General features: G+C 35.6%; 1 pseudogene; it reads right to left on the reverse strand.

The window, feature by feature from the left end:
- Window positions 1–10,213: 10,213 nt before the first annotated feature.
- Window positions 10,214–11,973, reverse strand: LOC149257780 (F-box protein At1g47056 pseudogene; annotated as a pseudogene).
- Between the last annotated feature and the right edge of the window lie 7,445 nt (window positions 11,974–19,418).

Below are 19,418 nucleotides of genomic sequence, written 5' to 3' on the forward strand. Positions count from 1 at the left end.
TTTGGATTTCTATTAGATAATTTAAATGTTGCAATTTCAGTAAAAACAAATGGATTTCTTTCACTAATATGAACCAATACAACTTCCCAAAAATAAATTTCCATCTCAAAGACTTTGAAATTGACCAAAACTATTTTTGACATTCCTATCCACCATCATAATCACATGGAATTAACCTAAAAGCTGAATTTTTAATAAAATCAACACAATACATGAAATTAATATAAATAACATAAACTTAATTTATTTAAATAAAAACAAATATATTAATGTAAATTCCAAATATTACAACACTTAATTAATTATTGATCATCAAATATTCACCTATAACTTTAAATAATATGAACTTAATTTATTTTCATAAAAACAAATATTATGACACAAATTCCAAATACCAAATATTACAAGACTTAATTATTGATAAGTCAATAAAATATATTACAAGTAAATACATGCGATCAAATTCCAGAACTGCTGCCATACATGTTTTCAGGGGTTTGAGAGGGTAGTAATGAAATTTTCGTTAAAAAATAAACCGTCAAAAATAAGTTTTATAACTTTCAAAACCCATCGCAAAAAACAGTTTCTTTTAAATTTTAAACGTAAAATACGGTCAAAATGCGTTATGACGGGCATTTTGCCCGTCAAATTCCAGCCCTGCACGAGCGATATTTCTTCATTACCGGGTACTTGATTTTTCATGTTCCAATATTACGGTTTTTACATGTTTGTTCCCATTGGCATCGGTGTAGCATGGTGCTTACTTATGCAGCATTGTGTCTTTCACTCTATGACTAGGTAGAATTATTGTAATTATTAATTTCACAATAAAGGTCTTTTCCATATTTATAGTTGAAGAAATGAAACAAAAATAATATCATCGTACAAAGGCCACGTGAAAGTTAAATGCAATAATAATATCAGTGCACTCCAAGATTGAATCATATATAATAGAAATTTTCCCTTCGAAATAAATTATGAAAATGAGGTGTTGTGTTTAATTTTAAATTATTTTACATTTTTATAGATTTGGTTAAAAAGAGTTTTTTTCATATTCATTCAATTAAATTAAGTTATCTGAGATTTGCAATTATTCTCATTCATATATATTTATAAAATTATATCACTAACTTTTAAATAAATTCTAATTCAAAAATTTGAATTATTTCCCATATTTTTAACAAACTTGTCACTTTTACTTACATCGATTGTTTAAACTTATCTAAATTTATCAAATATTAAATTTATATAACTATAATATTTTTTATGTAATTTATTTTATAGCATTATTGAATTTATATAACTATAATATTTTTTATGTAATTTATTTTATAGCATTATTGAATTTATATAACTATAATATTTTTTATGTAATTTATTTTATATTATTATTAAATTTATATAACTATAATATTTTTTATGTAAATTATTTTATATTATTATTAAATTTATTAGATAATTTGTTTTATATCATTATTAAATTTATAAAATATCAAATTAAAATTTATATCAAATCAAAAATTATTAAAGAGCTATATATGATAAATTTTATAGCTAAAATTCTTGAGTCATTTTATCCAATAAAACTACAAATTTCTATAAAGGGTTCCAAATCATATTATAACTAGTTGATAATACAATCCTTTACAATTTTTCAATGTCTATTTATTTAGCTCTAAGAATAGGAGAGGGCCTGATTAGGCCTTTGATTTTGAAATCTCCCCATTTTAATTTATTGATATCATAAATAACATAGAAATATGCTATTGAAGAGAACCCTACATTCCTAATTTCTTTTAGAAGACTTTCTAATTGCTAATAACGGGGAGGGAGTTTCCCAAAATAGTGAGAGACGCTACTTAGTTTTCTTTAGCTAACTGAATCAAGTGGTGGAAGGCATAAGCTTCAACTTGGTTGTTTGTCATACATCCTAACACCATAAATACTCTCCAACTTTAACTTCCTCTAAACCATAAAGCATCTCTCCCCTTCTTACCACCAATATATAATAAAATTTTACATTATTATTTAAAAAAAAATTATTAATATTTATTTTTAACTTATTTAAAATAATTATAAAATTTAACATTCAATTTAATTCATCTTATTTAACTTATTAATTCACATAAAAATAACCTAAATTTTATAAAATATTAATTTAATCAATATCCGCTCCTTAATCAACATCAACCCAATCAATAAAATTCGAAGATTATTTTGGACAACCAATGAATATAATTCAAAGATGCTTGTGAATTCCTCTGAATGTAATTCCATCAGAGTCATTCTCGATGATTCTTTTTGTATTCGAAGATTATTTTGGACACCCAACGACTATAATTCGAAGATGCTTGTGAACTCCTATGATTGTAATTTCATCCCAGTCCTTCTTGATGATACTTTTTGTTATTAAAAGAAAAGGAAAAAAAAAAAAAAAAATTAGAAGTTTTTTTAAACCTTCCTCATGAATGGTCTTGGATATGTTTCTAGCTATTTTAAAATAAAAAGATGAGTCTAGGGTAAAAGGATGACTTTACAAGGTTAGTAAATTTTACAATTAATTTATACTTTCAAAATTCATATTTTATGTATTTTTGAATGTGTTTCTAACTATTTTAAAATAAAAAGATGAGTGTAGGGTAAAAGGATGACTTTACAAGGAGAGTAAATTTTACAATTAGTTTATACTTTTAAAATTCATATTTTATGTATTTTTAAATTGCAAAAGCTTTGAGTGTTTGCAAAAAATTTAAGCTCATCCCATGCAGTTTACATAGATATATTAGTAATCGTTCGATTTCCCCAGGCCATCAAGTCCAATGAAATCTTGATAGGCATATCTTCTATCCTCTTTATTGAGAATATCATGCAAAGCAGGATATCCATAATTTATGGACGTAATTAAAGAAGGAGACCTATTTTACCTTAAAATGGTAGTAACTCCAGTAAACTTGCAAGCAATACACGAAAATGCTTTGCTAACAATGGAGGCATAAGATGTTCTTATTTGCAATATCATAAGAAGCACAAGGAATGAAGAAGTTTTCGGTGTAAAAAACATCACATTGCGTTACTTTCTCCTCAGCCTTGCTAACCAAAAATACCATTTTATATAAAATTTCAATTATTTTCACCCAAATGAATCTTAATAGGAACTTATTTTATATTTATTAATTTAGTATTTGTTTCCAAATTTGATGAATTTCAATTCCTTTTTCTCATAATATGCTTTAACATCTATGTATAGTGACGACATCTTCAATGATTTATATACCATACATTTTGAAGAAGTCTATCTTTAACCCAGATTCATAACAATGACCTTTACTCTTTTATATAGAGTACAATCGAGTGAGAGATTTATTGTCAAATCAAGGAATGTACCTAACCAATAGAGAAGCGAAAAACGTCATTAGAAGTCATAATTTAGATGAGTTGGAGGGATGCCAACTTTTTCTTAATGCAATAAATTCATGATGTGTGGTTCTCTCACATATATTACATATGATTTTTAGTTTGTACACGATTCTAGAGTTGTACCAGAATTGTTGGGAATAATGCTTAATTAGTTATGTAAATTGCTATTTTTGTTCTGGGCAAAATTAACCTAGCAAATTGTTAGCTGTAGGAGTGCTGGAAATTAGCTGTAATGCCAATAGATTTATTTCAGAGTTGATTGATAAACATTTTAGTAATAATTTTACTATTTAAGAATGTAGTTAATGGTTCAATTAATATATGAGATTTGCTGCATTTTTTAGCTGTGTTTATATTTGTTTTATCTTTTTTTTATATGTATTTTTCTTCATAGTACTTTTGGCTTCTAGTTGGCTGGAAATAAGTCATTTCATATTCTACAAGTGGTATCAGAGTAGGTAAAATTGTTTTGGGTTAAAGTTGTATTGTTGGAATTTCGCCAAAGTTAATCATGTCGAATTATGACCAGATGCTAGTTCAAGAATTTGATGGGAACGATTATGATTAGTGGTGCATTAAGATGCCAACCTTTTTTATTGGAAAAGATTTGTGGGAGATTGTTGAATGAGGATATGAGGAGCCAGCTGATTGGAATGCTCTTACAGCCAATGAAAGAACAACAAGAAAGGAAGAGAAGAAAAATGCTCAAGCTTTGTTTCACATTTAGATAGCTCTTGATAAGAGCTTATTTCCAAGAATATCAGGAGCAAAAACTGCCAAAGCTGCCTTGGAGACTCTACAAGAAGCTTACCAAGGTAGTGATCAAGTTAAGGTGGTCAAGCTTCAGACATTGAAGCGAGAGTTCGAGAATTTGAAGATGCAAGAAGCTGAAAGTGTCAGTGACTATTGTGTGAGAGTCAAAGATGTGGTCAATAATAGCTACACTTGGAGAAATTATAAGTAATGAAGTTTTAATTAAAAAGGTATTGAGATCTTTAACACATAAATGGAATCATTTTGCAATAATCATGGAAGAAAGTAAGGATTTGACAAAACTACAATTTGATGAATTGGTTGGATCTTTGATGTTTCACGAAGAAAGATTGACGGAAAATTTTGAAGGTGTAGAGAAAGCTTTTTCCTCTAAATAACAAATTACAAAGAATGAAGATGCAAGTAGCAGCAGTACCAAAAGCCATCAAGGTCAAGGTAAATGGCAAAGCCAAAATTATTCAAGAGGAAGAGGTGGTTCAAGTGGAAGAGGTAGTTTCAAAGGAAGAGGTAGAGGTAGATTTGATAAGAGAAATGTTCAATGTTACTAATGTAACAGGTATGGTCACTTTGAAAGAGAATGCAGATTGAAATAAGGTAAAAATGCTAGATATGCTCAAGAAAGTGATGAGTATCCTCCAGATCACTTATTTTTATCTTATGCAAAAGGTGAAAATACTAGTAATGATGTTTGGTACCTAGATTCTGGATGCTCTAACCATATGACAGGGAATGAGAAGTTGTTTTCAACAAAGGATGGAAGTTTCAAGTCCAAGATCCAGCTTGGTGATGATAAATCATTGGAGGTTGCTGCGAAAGGAGCTATGGAGGTCCAAACAAAAGAAAGTATAGAGAGTATTCATGACATTTATTATAATCCACAATTGAAGCATAATTTGTTGAGCGTTGGGAGCTATGTGAGAAAAATTATAAAGTAGTCTTTGAAAATAACACATGTACTATCTATGATAAGAATAAGGGAAATGGGGTGATCATTGTTGTGCCTATGACAAGAAATAGAATGTTTCCCTTGATGTTTGATGAACATAATAGCAATCTTGCAAATATGGCTTATGCGGATTCAAGTTGGTTATGGCATCTCAGGTATGGACATTTAAATTTTCAGAGTTTGAAGTTTCTAAACTCACATGCATTAGTTTCTGGTTTGCCCAAGGTAGAAGAGCATAAGGAGGTTTGTGAAGGATGTGCTAAAGGAAAGCATGCAAGGGAAAGGTTTCCAAAGCGTAGTGCATGGAGGGCTCATCACCCACTTCAACTTGTTCATTCAGCCATATGTGGTCCTATGCAGACTAAGAGTTTGGGTAAGTCATCATATTTCATCACTTTCATTGATGATTACTCATGAAATTGTTGGGTATATTTTTTGAAGGCCAAAAGTGAAGCCCTGGATACATTCAAGAAGTTCAAATCCCTTGTAGAAAATGAGAGATGGTGCAAAATCAAATGTTTGTGGACTGACCGTGGAGGATAATTCTGCTCAAAAGCTTTCCAGAGTTATTGTTATATGAATGGCATTAGGAAGAAGCATACTACAACATACAGACCCCAGCAGAATGGCATAGCTGAAAGAAAAAACCGTACTGTGGTTGAAATGGAAAGATGCATGCTACAAACTAAGGGATTAAGAAACTCTTATTGGGGAGATGCAGTTGCTACAACAGTGTAAATCCCCAACCGTAACCCCACCAGTGAACTGGAAAATATGACTACTTATGAAGCTTGGTATGGAAAGAGGCCTAATGTTAATCATTTCAAAGTTTTTGATTGTTTGGCTTATGGGCATGTCCCTGATCAAAACAGAAAAAAGTTAGATGCAAAGAGTGAGTTATGTATTTTTATTGCGTATGGTGAGACAAGCAAGGCTTATAAATTGTATAATCCTCTAAATAAAAATCTTATTGTCTCAAGAGATGTAATTTTTTATAAAGGGGGAGTTTATGGTCATCAAAAAGGCCATGTTGAGAAGACAAAATCTATTTTGAATGATGATATAATTGTTGATAATGATCATGAGCAGCCAACTAATGTTTCTGTAACTAGTGGCTTAACTCCACCAAGCAGCCCTTCATCAATTTCTTCAACATCAAGTTCAAGTCCAACTTCTTCTCCAAGCTCTACAAGGAAGGTAAGAAAATTGAGTGATATTTATGAGAGGAGTGCAAATCAAGCACATGAGGAAAGCCCAATAGGTGAGATATTCAATTTTGCTTTATTAGCCAAGGCTGAATTTGAACAATCATTCTTTGAAGATGCATGTACTAATGAGGTTTGGATGCAAGCCATGCAAGAAGAGATGGATTCCATTCAAAGGAATGACATTTGGAAGTTGACAGAGCTTCCACATGACAATAAAAAGATTGGCACCAAATGGATCTATAAGACTAAATTTAATAGTGATGGGAGTGTTGAAAGATACAAAGCAAGATTAGTTGCTAAAGGATTCACACAAAAGTATGGAATTGATTATGAAGAGACATTTGCACCAGTAGCAAGACAAGAGTCCATTAGAATTTTGATTTCATTAGAAGCTCATAAAAAGTGGAGCATACATCATATGGATGTGAAAAGTGCCTTCTTGAATGGGTATTTAGAAGAGGAAGTATATGTGGATCAGGCACAAGGTTTTTAAGTGTAAGGCTTTGTATGGCCTTAAGCAAGCACCAAGAGCGTGGTATGCAAGGATTGATGGATACTTTTAGGAAAATGGCTTCAAGAGAAGTAAGAATGATCCTACACTTTACTACAAACAAGAAGGTATTGATATTCTAATCATAAGATTGTATGTTGATGATCTATTGTATATGGGTAGTAGTTCTAAGATGAATGATAAATTCAAAGTTGCTATGATGAATGAATTTGAGATGAAAGATCTAGGCATCATGAAATATTTTCTAGGAATGGAGGTTTATCAAAGTAAAGATGAGATTTTCATTTGTCAGACAAAGTATGCACAGGATATGCTAAATAAATTTGATATGCTTGATTGTAATTGATCCCCGACTCCAAGTGCTCATGGAGAGGTGTTATGTAGAGATGATGGTGTTGATTTAGTTGATGAGAAAAATTACAGAAGTATTGTGGGGAGCTTGATATTTCTAACCCACACAAGCCCTGATATTACATATTCAGTTTCACTTGTTTCAAGATATATGAAAAATTCATCTGAAATACATATGAAGGTAACCAAGAGGATTTTAAGGTATGTGAAAGGCACTCTAAATTTTGCTATTCATTACTACTCTTCTGAAAAGTTCAATCTTGCTGGATTTAGTGATTCAAATTGGGGAGGTAGTCTTGATGACCGTAAGTCCACATCTGGAAATTATTTCTCTTTTGGTTCTGGTTTGATTACATGGAGCTCAAAAAAACAAAGAATTGTTGCCCTCTCATCCACAGAAGCGGAGTATGTTGCAGTTACCTCAGCAGGTAGACAATTTCTTTGGCTCAGAAAAATTTTGGAAGAAATTGGAGAAAAAAATATTCAGCCTACAGTTATTTATTGTGATAATGTAAGTGCCATCAAGATAGCAAAGAATCCAGTTCATCACAGCAGGACAAAGCATTTTGACCTGAAATATCACTTCATTAGAGATTTGCTGCAGAAGAAGGATATTGAATTGAAGCATATAAATACTCAGCATCAACTAGCAGATATCTTCACCAAAGCAGTTGCAAAAGATCAGTTTTTGGCACTATGAGGTAAGATAGTAAATCATCATTAATCATTAAGGGGGAGTGTTGGGAATAATGCTTAATTAGTTACGTAAATTTCTATTTTTTGTTCTGTGCAAAATTAAGGAAGAAAATTGTTAGCTGTAGTAGTGTTGGAAATTCACTTTAATGCCAATAGATTTATTTCAGAGTTGATTGATAAACATTTTAGTAATAATTTTACTATTTAAGAATGTAGTTAATGGTTCAATTAATATATGATATTTCCAGCATTTTTTAGCTCACACAATAACTGTGTTTTTATTTCTTTTATCTGTTTTTTTTATATGTATTTTTCTTCATAGTACTGTTGGCTTCTAATTGGCTGGAAATAAGTCATTTCATATTCTACAAGAATCTCTTATGAATGTCATCATTGCTGAGGCCATCATTGGTCTTGTATTGCATGTGTGGGTGGATGATAGGCCATTTTGGAAGGAAAAATATTTTTGTAAAGGATGTTGTATTTCAGATCGGGGCAATCGCATGAGTGCTATAGATGAAATAGCACACAGCAATATATTCTATATTATGAATGAGGAAATTGCACACATATTTATACAAGTAATAGTCTTAAGATAAGAATTCTATCTTAGACATACAGTAGTGTGGTTGAGAGATTCTCTCAACCACACACTAAACTAGGAGAAACTAAATTCCTATTATGTAGGAACAAACTCCTCAAATGGAGAATTACAACCATAGACATGTAGGAATTAATTATTTCTAACCCCCCCTTAATGACTACTTGTCATGATAGTCAAATCCACCACCATCAGGCGAATAGCATGTACAGAACCTCCAAAGTACTATCTGCCTCCCTCAGACAGATCCGCAGCTTCTCCGATCTACCTCCTCTCGCAAATTGTCAAACGAAGATGAGGATTCCCGTAGATCCCCTTGAAGGTGAATTGGCGCGATCCCGAGCGAAAAACCCGCGCCCATATGAAATAGGAAACTCTTGGCACGATTTTTCCGTAAAATTCCGCAAAATTCCGCACCAGCGCGATTAATGGCCTAACAGACGCGCCAGTTGCGCATCCTGGCACGACTGTCAGCGCAAAAAGTGCGCCAATCCCCTTCTACTCAGAAAATTAAAAAATCATCTGAGTTCGAGCCAGGTGTTCTTCAGTCCACCTGCTCAATTGAGCACAAAGCTCTCGTGTACACGCAGCCACAAAGGCACCTCAAGCCACAGAGGCGATTTTGCCACAAAGGCAAGCACTTTAGCCACAAAGATTCTATAGATGGTTTCTAGCTCACCACCAACCATCACATTACAGTGACATAAGATGGTTTCAGGCTGACCATAAACCATTACAATGTGGTTTTAAGATCACCACGAACTTTCAGATGCCTTTAAAACTTACATTTCGTTCGACATTTTGGAGTTTCTGGGTACATACAATGACCATTACAACAATTATACTTGCTTATAACATGCTAGGGAGTCTATTCCACAAACCACACTAATTCAAACAAACATCTACTTTGTTGTCCACCATAAACGTTGTCGCTGCTGCTTTACCTCATCTATTCATTGTTCACATCTTGGGCATCCTTGTCTGTTCAAATAACTTCTTGGAACTCCATGCTTAACATGCCATTCATTAGAGTTGCAAATTCTAACAAAATAACTTTGCCTACATTGAGTTAGCTAAGCTCAATAAGGCACAATAATTTTATCCATAATTCCTAGAAATAAAATAAATAACTTTCACATTAACAAAGCATCAAATTTCTGTATCTTTGCAGTCTGATAAATTCTAAAGCCCAAGTGCAATATTGACCACCATTCTAGCTCTAAGGACTTTTTCATTCCTCGCATTCAAGCTCAATCCGAACTCCCGGAACTCGATTCTGATCGTTGTTTGCTACCTCCTCTAGCTATAGCCAACATATCCCCCTTGGGATGGAACTGCTATGACAGAGCGGATGCTGTTTCCGCTATTGATTTTGTTCATAATCTACCGTGTAAGAATATGGTCCACATCTTGGCACAAGAAATCTTTACAAAAATTGGTAATGAATACATTGTCCATCATATATTCCTACTAGTTTTGCGTCAAGGGAAGTAGTTTAAATGAGAATATTATGCCAGACTATAAAATATTTGCAGTGCCGCATAAATATTCTTTCTGTACATGAAAGAAACCAGTACAAAAAGGAACACTATTCCTGATCAGTTATGTCAAAAGATGTAGCACATCAGAGAGCATCGCTGTCGGTTGCCGGAGCTCAGAGTGCAAAAGATGCAAGTCAGGGATTCATCCGGAAGGCTTAGGCTGTAATCTCAGCCCAAATTCACATCGTTTTCTTCGTGTTTTAAGGCATGTACCACAGGAGAAGACGAGGCGCCCTCCCAAGTAACCCCTCTGCATTTCTTCACCTTCACCTTCACCAACTTTGGACACCCACTGACCAAGGACTCGAGCCTATCATCCGAAACTGGACAACCCTTGATGCATAGCTTCTTCAAAGAAAGACATTTCACAGCGATACAAGAGATCTCCGTATCCCTTATCGTCTCACTGCCACAGAGAGCCAACCTCTCCAAGACCTAGCAATTGGAAGCCAGAGGACTCAAGCTCGTTGCAGTCAGATTCAAGTGAATCAACACCAACTCCTGCAAATTTTGACACTTTTTCCCACGGCAATAAGCCCCTCATCGCCTATCCGATTAGTTTTCCAACCATATATATGCAACTTCCTTAGATTTTTTCAGTTGTTAGCGATCGCCGCAAGCCCGATGTTCGTGCACTCCGGAGACTTCACCAAATGCAAGACCTCCAATCCTATGCACCTCGAAACGACCATCAAGCCCCGATTGCTTACCTACAACCTCTCGAGATGCACCTCAAACAATCCACTCACATGATCAATGATCACCTCAAGCAGCTTATCCCAATCCCCTGAACATCGAAATAGCTTGAGGGTATGCAGGTTCTTCGATCCAACAATCAGGGGTCCAAAATACTGCCCGTTAAAAAGTTCCTTCAGGAAAATACTCTTCAACATCGCACACCCGGAGCCGATAAAATCGACACTCCCATCGGCCAAACCCCTCAACCACTTAACAGACAACTCCTCTAACCCGACACAATACTTAAGAACAACATTCATCCCCTTTGCCCCAAAAGGACAAGACCCACACGACAATTTTTTTCAGACTAGTAGACACCTTAGCAAAATCCTCGATACCCACATCAGATAACTCCCTACAGGCCTTCAATTTCAACTTTTTAAGGCTCTTACAATGAATTCCAATTTTAATCAAGCCCTCGTCTTTTATACTTACCATTCTGCGATCGCACCTGAGAGCAAGCTTGGTCACATGATCGAACCTGCTGAAGAGGGCTGGGATTACCGCTGAGATATCCAACTGGGCATCCAAGGATAGCCGCTGGCGACTCGAACCCTCGACAAGAATAGGGATTTTCGACCAAACCAGCTAACAGTTCAGCTCAGCTCTTCATATAACTCAAAAATTGCATGGGCCGTTCAACTAACAGTGATTGCGCAATTATTTCTTCACTCGGAAAATTCCGCAGGGGAACAAATTGCATTATATCATGTGTCGCGACTCATCCAATGGAACTTTCTAATGGTTCGCCTTTATCCATCGGCCTCATCTTGGAAGAAGCCACGAATCGTCTGCTCCAGATCGGGCAACGGAATCGTAAGCCCAGGTTCTCCAGGTCATGGCCAAGGTCGTCGACAAAGATCTGTTGTCATCGCAACCGGCCATCACTGGCCCTCGCACACCCAAAACTGATTGGAAAATCCAAAGCCGCACCAAGTAGAATGCGCCCCAGAATAAGCATCTATTTGTTAACAGCCGTGCCATTAAGGGCAGAACCGATCTGAAAACTGGTACCGTTTTCTTCGTGGTCTCATTAGGGTAGCCAGTGCTACTTTCTGCGGCAGAATTTTTCTCCAACAGGCGTTGGCTCTTTAACAATGCCAACAGATCTCAAACAGATCTCTGAACTCACAGTGTCTTGACTGTTTACGGAGCACAGTAGATTCCTCTGATTCATAAACCTGCAGCATGGCCTCGATTTACACAAGACGATGTTAAATATCGCAGCACCACAGTGATGGACAAATATAAAAAATGGATTGGAAAACCAATCTCTTTATTTCTCTATGCCCAGGAAGGGCCAGAGGTCCCTTACGATCTCTGAAGCTTCGATACCAAGATAAAATAGCACACAACAATATATTCTATATTATGAATGAGGAAATTGCACACATATTTATACAAGTAATAGTCCCAAGATAGGAATTCTATCTTAGACGTACAGTAGTGTGGTTGAGAGATTCTCTCAACCACACACTAAACTAGGAGAAGCTAAATTCCTATTATGTAGGAACAAACTCCTCAAATGGATAATTACAACCATAGACAAGTAGTAATTAATTATTTCTAACTGCTACACCAATCACTGCAATATTAATCACTGGTAGAACCACTGTGAGATCGGATATCTTATCTCTGAAGGAGAATTTTTGTCATACTGCATCAGCCTGGCATTCACCAAGGCACCTGTAAGTTAGATATGGATGCTTCAAATTTTAGATCTCCCTTCGACATCGCTGTTGAAATATTAATAATTTAAACTGCGCATTTATTGCAGCGTTGTTTAGCAAAACCACCAGTTTTATATCGCACCACCTTTTGTCGATTGTGGTATTTATCAGGTGGGCTCTGATCACTCTGACCAAACGACACGTGTCTGAGTTGACTTTTGAAAAACACCCATTCCTCGGACCGTAAAGTTCAGCAAGGAAGGGCCTCCCAATATTTCCGTTAGCCGTTCGATCAATAAGAGCAAGATCAACGGTTGGAAATTCAAGAGAGTGAGGGCACATGATTTTGTTTGACCTCCGTATGTCTGATAAAACCGTATGTAAACCTAACTGAATTAATTTTTCCCCATGCTGAAGTAATTAGGAAATGTACTGAGATTGGTAAAAGCAGGTAAGTATTTAATTTTATTAGTTTTGTTTTTACGGGACATGTAAAAACGTATGTATGTCATGTTTTTTGTGTGGTTCTTTTGCATATGAAACATAAGGGAAGCAAGCAACGTATGTTTTTTTGTGACTTCGCATTGTAATGCAAGGGTGAAAACGCACAACAGTGCGAAACTAGAACTGTGTATGTAATCCCTTTTCTTTTATGCTGGAGGTTTTTTTGTAATACGTAGGAGCGTATGATGGAAATTTTTTTCTTTACAACAGTAAATCTATGTAAGCATTTTCTTGTTCACAGCAGTAAATGTAAATGAAAAATTTACACACAGCAGTGTAAATCTTTTCAAAATGAGACAGAGTATTTTTTGTTGAAATGTTCTTGGTGTAATCCCTCATGCAGAGGAAGAATATATTTGTATTAGCTGTTGTTTGATTAATGAATACAAGTTTAGTTTCGTTGAGAAACTCTGCTCTGCTCAGATTCTTTTTTTTGCTTCCCTGTGTTAAAGATCCTGTGGAGAAAACAGAGCATTGTTCTCTGTTCTTTTGTGTTTGAAATTACCGGAAATTTCCAACATGGTATCAGAGCTTGTCCAGGCTCTTTGAAGGTGTCAAAGAAGCTGAAGGGAAGAATTTTTTGCTGCAGCAGCTTCTCCAGTAGAGTGAAGACTCAGTCAAGAAAGGATCGAGGTATTTCTCAAAGTTTTTTTTGTGTTTCTGTTGAAGACAGTCAGTGATTTTTAAATACACAGTCAAATATTTGAAGCATAGCTGAGAGTGCAAGGAATGGTTGGCTCCAGCACCAGCACTAGCATGGGTATTTTTAATACTTAGCTCCCACAGTTTAATGGGAAAAACTATGACTATTGGGCAATAACCATGAGAGCCATGTTTGCCTCACAAGATTTATGGGAACTTGTTGAATATGGGTTTGAAGAACCAGGAGATGAAGATGAGTTTAATAGATTAACTCAGACAAAGAAAGATCTGTTGAAGAGAAATAAGAAGAAGGATTCAAAATCCCTTGTATTTTTGTATCAAGCAGTGCATGAGAGTTTGTTTCCAAGGATAGCAGCAGCCAAGACATATAAAGAAGCATGTCAAACTCTCAAGACAGCCTATCAAGGCATGGAGAAAGTGAAGACAACAAAACTACAGTTGCTGAGGAGAGATTTTGAAAATCTGTGCATGAAGGAGTCAGACAATATTGACTCATTCTTCACACATGTGATTAGTCTGGTCACACAAATAAGATCTCATGGAGAAATTCTTGAAGAAAGGAGGATTGTGGAGAAACTGTTGAGAGTCCTACCCTCAAATTTTGATGTGATTGTCACCGCCATAGAAGAGACAAAGGATCTCACAAACTTTTCAGTTGATGAACTTCATGTATCACTGATAACACATGAGCAGAGGTTGAGTAGAAATGAAAACTCATCTGTAGAGAAAGCCTTCAAGACACAGATGTCCTTTGGAAGAGGAAGAGGTCAAGGCAGAGGAAACAAGAGAGGAAGAGGCAGAAGCCAAAACAGAGGTGGAAGAAACAGTCCAACAAATGTTCAAGGGAGAGGCAATAATCCAAATTAGAACCAAGGCCAAGGTAGCAACCAACAAAGTGGACAACATCATGCTCAATGACAAAGGTATGAAAAATCCAATGTCCAATGTTATTATTGTAAAGAATATGGGCATTATGCAAATGAATGTAGGAAGAAGAAGCATGATATGAATAATAGATCTAGTGCAAATATCACTAGAGAAAATATCAGCCAAGATAATGTGCTTTTAGCTTGTAACATAGCTGAAACAAACAGTGATGATATATGGTTTCTAGACTCCAGTTGCAGCAACCATATGACAGGAAACATAGCCCTATTTTCTGCTTTAGATCAAAATGTGAAATCACAAGTCACACTTGGGACTGATAGTAAAATTTATGTTATGGGAAAAGGAGAAGTAAAAATATTTACAAAGAAAGGTGAAATGAAAACCATAGAAGATGTCTATTATGTTCCTAGAATGAAGTGTAACCTCTTAAGTATTGGACAACTTGTTCAAAAGGGTTACAATGTTTTCTTTGTGAATGATGTATGCACCATCATGGATAGAGCACCCAGCAAATGATGCATTGTTGAAGTAAAGATGACAAGGAACGGGATGTTCCCTCTCAGAATAAGGGCAGCTTTGAAAAACAAAGAAGTAATTGCAGCAGTTACCCAAGAGGCTTTCCAAAGCGTACCAAAGGATGAAAATTGGTTGTGGCACTTGAGATTTGGATATCTCAACTTTGGAGGTCTTAACTTGTTGAGTAGAAAAGGAATGGTAAGAGGATTACCATTGATAGAGAAACCAGACAGCCTTTGTGAAGATTGTATCTTGGGGAAACAACACAGAGAAAGTTTTCCAACCGGGAAAAGCATCAGGGCAAAAGCACCTTTAGAAATTGTCCACTCAGATTTATGTGGACTAATGCAAACTCCATCACTAGCAGGCAACCAATATTTTCTAACATTCATTGATGATTTTACTAGAAAAACTTGGGTTTATTTTCTAAAGAACAAAAGTGAAGTGTTTGAAAAATTTCACAATATCAAAGCACTTTTAGAAAACCAAAGCGGGTTGCATATCAAAGTTCTAAGAACTGACAGAGGAGGTGAGTATATCTCCAAGGAATTCCTATGGTTTTGTAGAGAAAATGGAATTCATAAGCAATTTACAGCAAGGTACACCCCACAGCAAAATGGAGTTGCTGAAAGGAAGAACAGGCAATTATGGATATGGCGAGTAGCATGTCGAAGGCAAAGCATTTGCCAAATGATTATTGGGCTGAAGTTGTACACTGTGCAATATATATTTTGAATAGGTGTCCTACAAAAGCAGTGATGAACAAAGTGTCGGAAGAAGCATGGAATAAGAGGAAGCAAGGAGTCACCCACATGAAAGTTTTTGGATGTGCAGCTTATGCACACATTGCAGATCAGCTAAGGAAGAAGTTGGACAGCAAAGGGGAGAAATGTATTTTCATTGGATACAGTGAGGAATCCAAAGCTTACAGGTTGTATATCCCATCTACCAAGAAGTTTTTTGTGAGTAGAGATGTTTAGTTCATTGAGGAGGAAGCTTGGGATGGAAGCATAGAGAAAACAGTGAATGTTAAAAACTGTTTGTCTCATGATGAAGATGATGAGGAGATGGTTGAAATACATCCCCAAATAGCAGCGCCAACACAAGGACAGCAAGAGACACCCTTGAGGAGAAATGAAAGTGCTTCTCCAAGCACACCACAAGGAGGAAATTCAAGTGCTTCTTCAAGCACTTATACACCAAATGAAAGAGGTAAGAAATTCAGAAATTTAAATGACATTTATGATGAAGGTATGAACTCTTTATTTGCTTTATATTGTCATGTTGATGACCCTATTAATTTCGAAGAAGCAATTAAGGATAGGAAATGGATAGAAGCTATGGATGAGGAGATCAATGCCATAGAAAGAAATAAGACATGGGATTTGGTTGAACTACCAAAAGGTAAAGAAGTCATTGGAGTTAAATGGGTCTACAAGACCAAAAGTAATGCTGAAGGCAAAATAGAAAGACACAAGACAAGACCTGTTGCCAAAGGATATAAGCAACAGTATGGGAGATACTATGAGGAAACTTTTTCATCGGTTGCTAGAATGGAAACAGTGAAAGCAGTGCTATCCATAGCAGCACAAAACAAGTGGAAAGTTTACCAAATGGATGTGAAGTCAACATTCCTAAATGGAGTGTTAATGGAAGAGGTTTACATTGAACAACCTCTAGGCTATGAAAAGAAAGGCCAAGAGCACAAAGTGTGCAGATTGAAGAAAGCTCTTTATGGGCTGAAGCAAGCACTAAGAGCATGGTACAGTAGGATACATTCATATTTACTGGAAAATGGATTTGAGAAGTGTGAGGGAGAACCCACCCTCTACATCAAAGAAAAGGATGGTAAAATTCTAATTGTTGTGTTATATGTTGATGATGTTATCTTCATAGGTAATGATGAATATTTCATTGAAAATTTCAAAGGAGTCATCAAAGAAGAATTTGAAATGACTGACATGGGTTTGCTGAGATACTTCTTAGGAATAGAAATAGATCAAAATGAAAATGTGATTTTTATCTCACAAGAAAAATATGTTAATGAAGTATTGGAAAGATTTAATATGCAGGACAGCAAGGAAGCAATCACTCCCACAGTCATGGGATTAAAACTCAGCAAAGAGGACAGCAGCAAGGATTTTGATCCTAGTTTGTACAAGAGCATAGTTGGTAGCCTCATGTATTTGACTACAACTAGGCAAGATATAATGCATGCTGTTAGTTTAATTTTCAGATTCATGGAGAGGCCTAAAGATTCAGATTTAATTGGATACACTGATAGTGATTGGGCTGGAAGTGTAGATGATCGGAGAAACACATCAGGTTAAGTTTTTCACATGGGTTCAAGAGCCATTTCATCGGCTTCTAAGAAACAACCTGTTGTAGCATTGTCTATAGCAGAAGCAGAGTATGTGGCAACTACAACAGCAGCATGTCAAGTACTTTGGATGAGAAGGATGTTGAGGATATTATGCCAAGAGCAGGTAAAAGAAACGGTGATTTTTTGTGACAATAGTTCAGCTATTGCATTATCCAAGAATTCTGTGTTTCATAAGAGAACGAAACACATCGACACAAGGTTTCACTACATCAGGGAATTGGTAAGCAATGGCGAAATTATTTTACAACATTGCAAGACTTAGGAGCAGGTTGCAGACATATTGACCAAGCCATTGAACCAGAAAAGTTTTGAATTTTTGAGGAAATATTTGGGTATGACTGGTAACCAAACAGTTGAAATTAAAGGGGAGTGTTGAAATATTAATAATTTCAACTACGTATTTATTGCAACGCTGTTTAGCAAACCACCAGTTTTATATTGCACCACCTTTTTCCGATTGTTTCCGATTGTGGTATTTGTCAGGAGGGCTCTGATCACTCCGACCAAACGACACGTGTCTGAGTTGACTTTTGTAAACCACCCATTTCCCGGACAGTAAAGTTCAACAAGGAAGGGCCTCCTGATATTGTCGTCAGTCGTTCGATCAATGAGGGCAAGATCAACGGTTGGAAATTCAAGAGAGTGAGGGCACATGTTTTTGTTTGACCTCCGTATGTCTGATAAAACCGTATGTAAACCTCACTGAATTAAATTTTTCCCCATTCCGAAGTAATTAGGAAATGTACTGAGATTGGTAAAAGTAGGTAAGTATTTAATTTTATTAGTTTTGTTTTTACGGGACATGTAAAAACATATGCATGTCATGTTTTTTGTGTGGTTCTTTTGCATATGGAACATAAGGGAAGCAAGAAGCGTATGTTTTTTTGTTGACTTCGCATTGTAATGCAAGGGTGAAAACGCACAGCAGTGCCAAACTAGAACTGTGTATGTAATCCCATTTCTTTTATGGTGGAGATTTTTTTGTAATACGGAGGAGCGTATGATGAAATTTTTTTTTCTTTACAGCAGTAAATCTATCTAAGGATTTTCTTATTCACAGCAGTAAATGTAAATGAAAAATTTACACACAGCAGTGTAAATCTTTTCAAAAGGAGACAGTAATTTTTGTTGAAATGTTCTTGTGTAATCCCTCAGGTAGAGGAAGAATATATTTGTATCAGTTGTTTTTTGATTAATGAATACAAGTTTATTTTGGTTGAGAAGCTCTGAGAAAATTGTTCTCTGTTCTTTTGTGTTTGAAATTACCAGAAATTTCCAACAATCGCAAACGTTCTCTTTACCTGAATCTCCTCATAGGTTATGCAGAAAGAAAAAGCAAGCAAACGTGATCACCATCATGAGAAGGGTACATCCACCGAGAGTTTTGAAAATGAGATTCGAAAACTCAAGCAATATGTTGAATAAGAACCTCATAGGTTATGCAGAAAGAAAAAGCAAGCAAACGTGATCACCATCATGAGAAGGGTACATCCACCGAGAGTTGTGAAAATGAGATTCGAAAACTCAAGCAATATGTTGAACAAGAAACCGATAAAAGTGTAGTGATCTCGACTTCAATGAATTACAGAACGTCAAAATGTTTGCGGGTTGGGAAGTTCAAATGTTTCAACAAGTTGGCATGAAAATGGTCTTGTATTAGTTCTACCATTGTACAATTGGTTGGATTTGCATCCAATATAATAACTTTATTCATATGTAGTCACTAGTGTGCCACCATGTTCCCCAAGCTGGTACCTGGGTATCACTTCATCATATCTTAAAATGCACCTCATTACCCAATGAGGATTCCAAATGGGAATGGAAATCGCGTTCCGCTGCACCCAAATCAACTGTTAATGCAAACTAGATGCGGATTTTTAGATGCTATGCATCAATAGGGATTCCGTTTTAAAAACAACATATTCATTGATGGCTATGCTCAGCCTTTACATAAAATGTATACCATCAAATGAATTTAACAAAAAAAGGAAGATAATATCCATTTAACACA

Source organism: Pinus tabuliformis, chromosome 6 (assembly GCF_031772625.1).
Source record: "Pinus tabuliformis cultivar Carrire ecotype Pingquan chromosome 6, CPIR1, whole genome shotgun sequence".
Classification (NCBI taxonomy): domain Eukaryota; kingdom Viridiplantae; phylum Streptophyta; class Pinopsida; order Pinales; family Pinaceae; genus Pinus; species Pinus tabuliformis.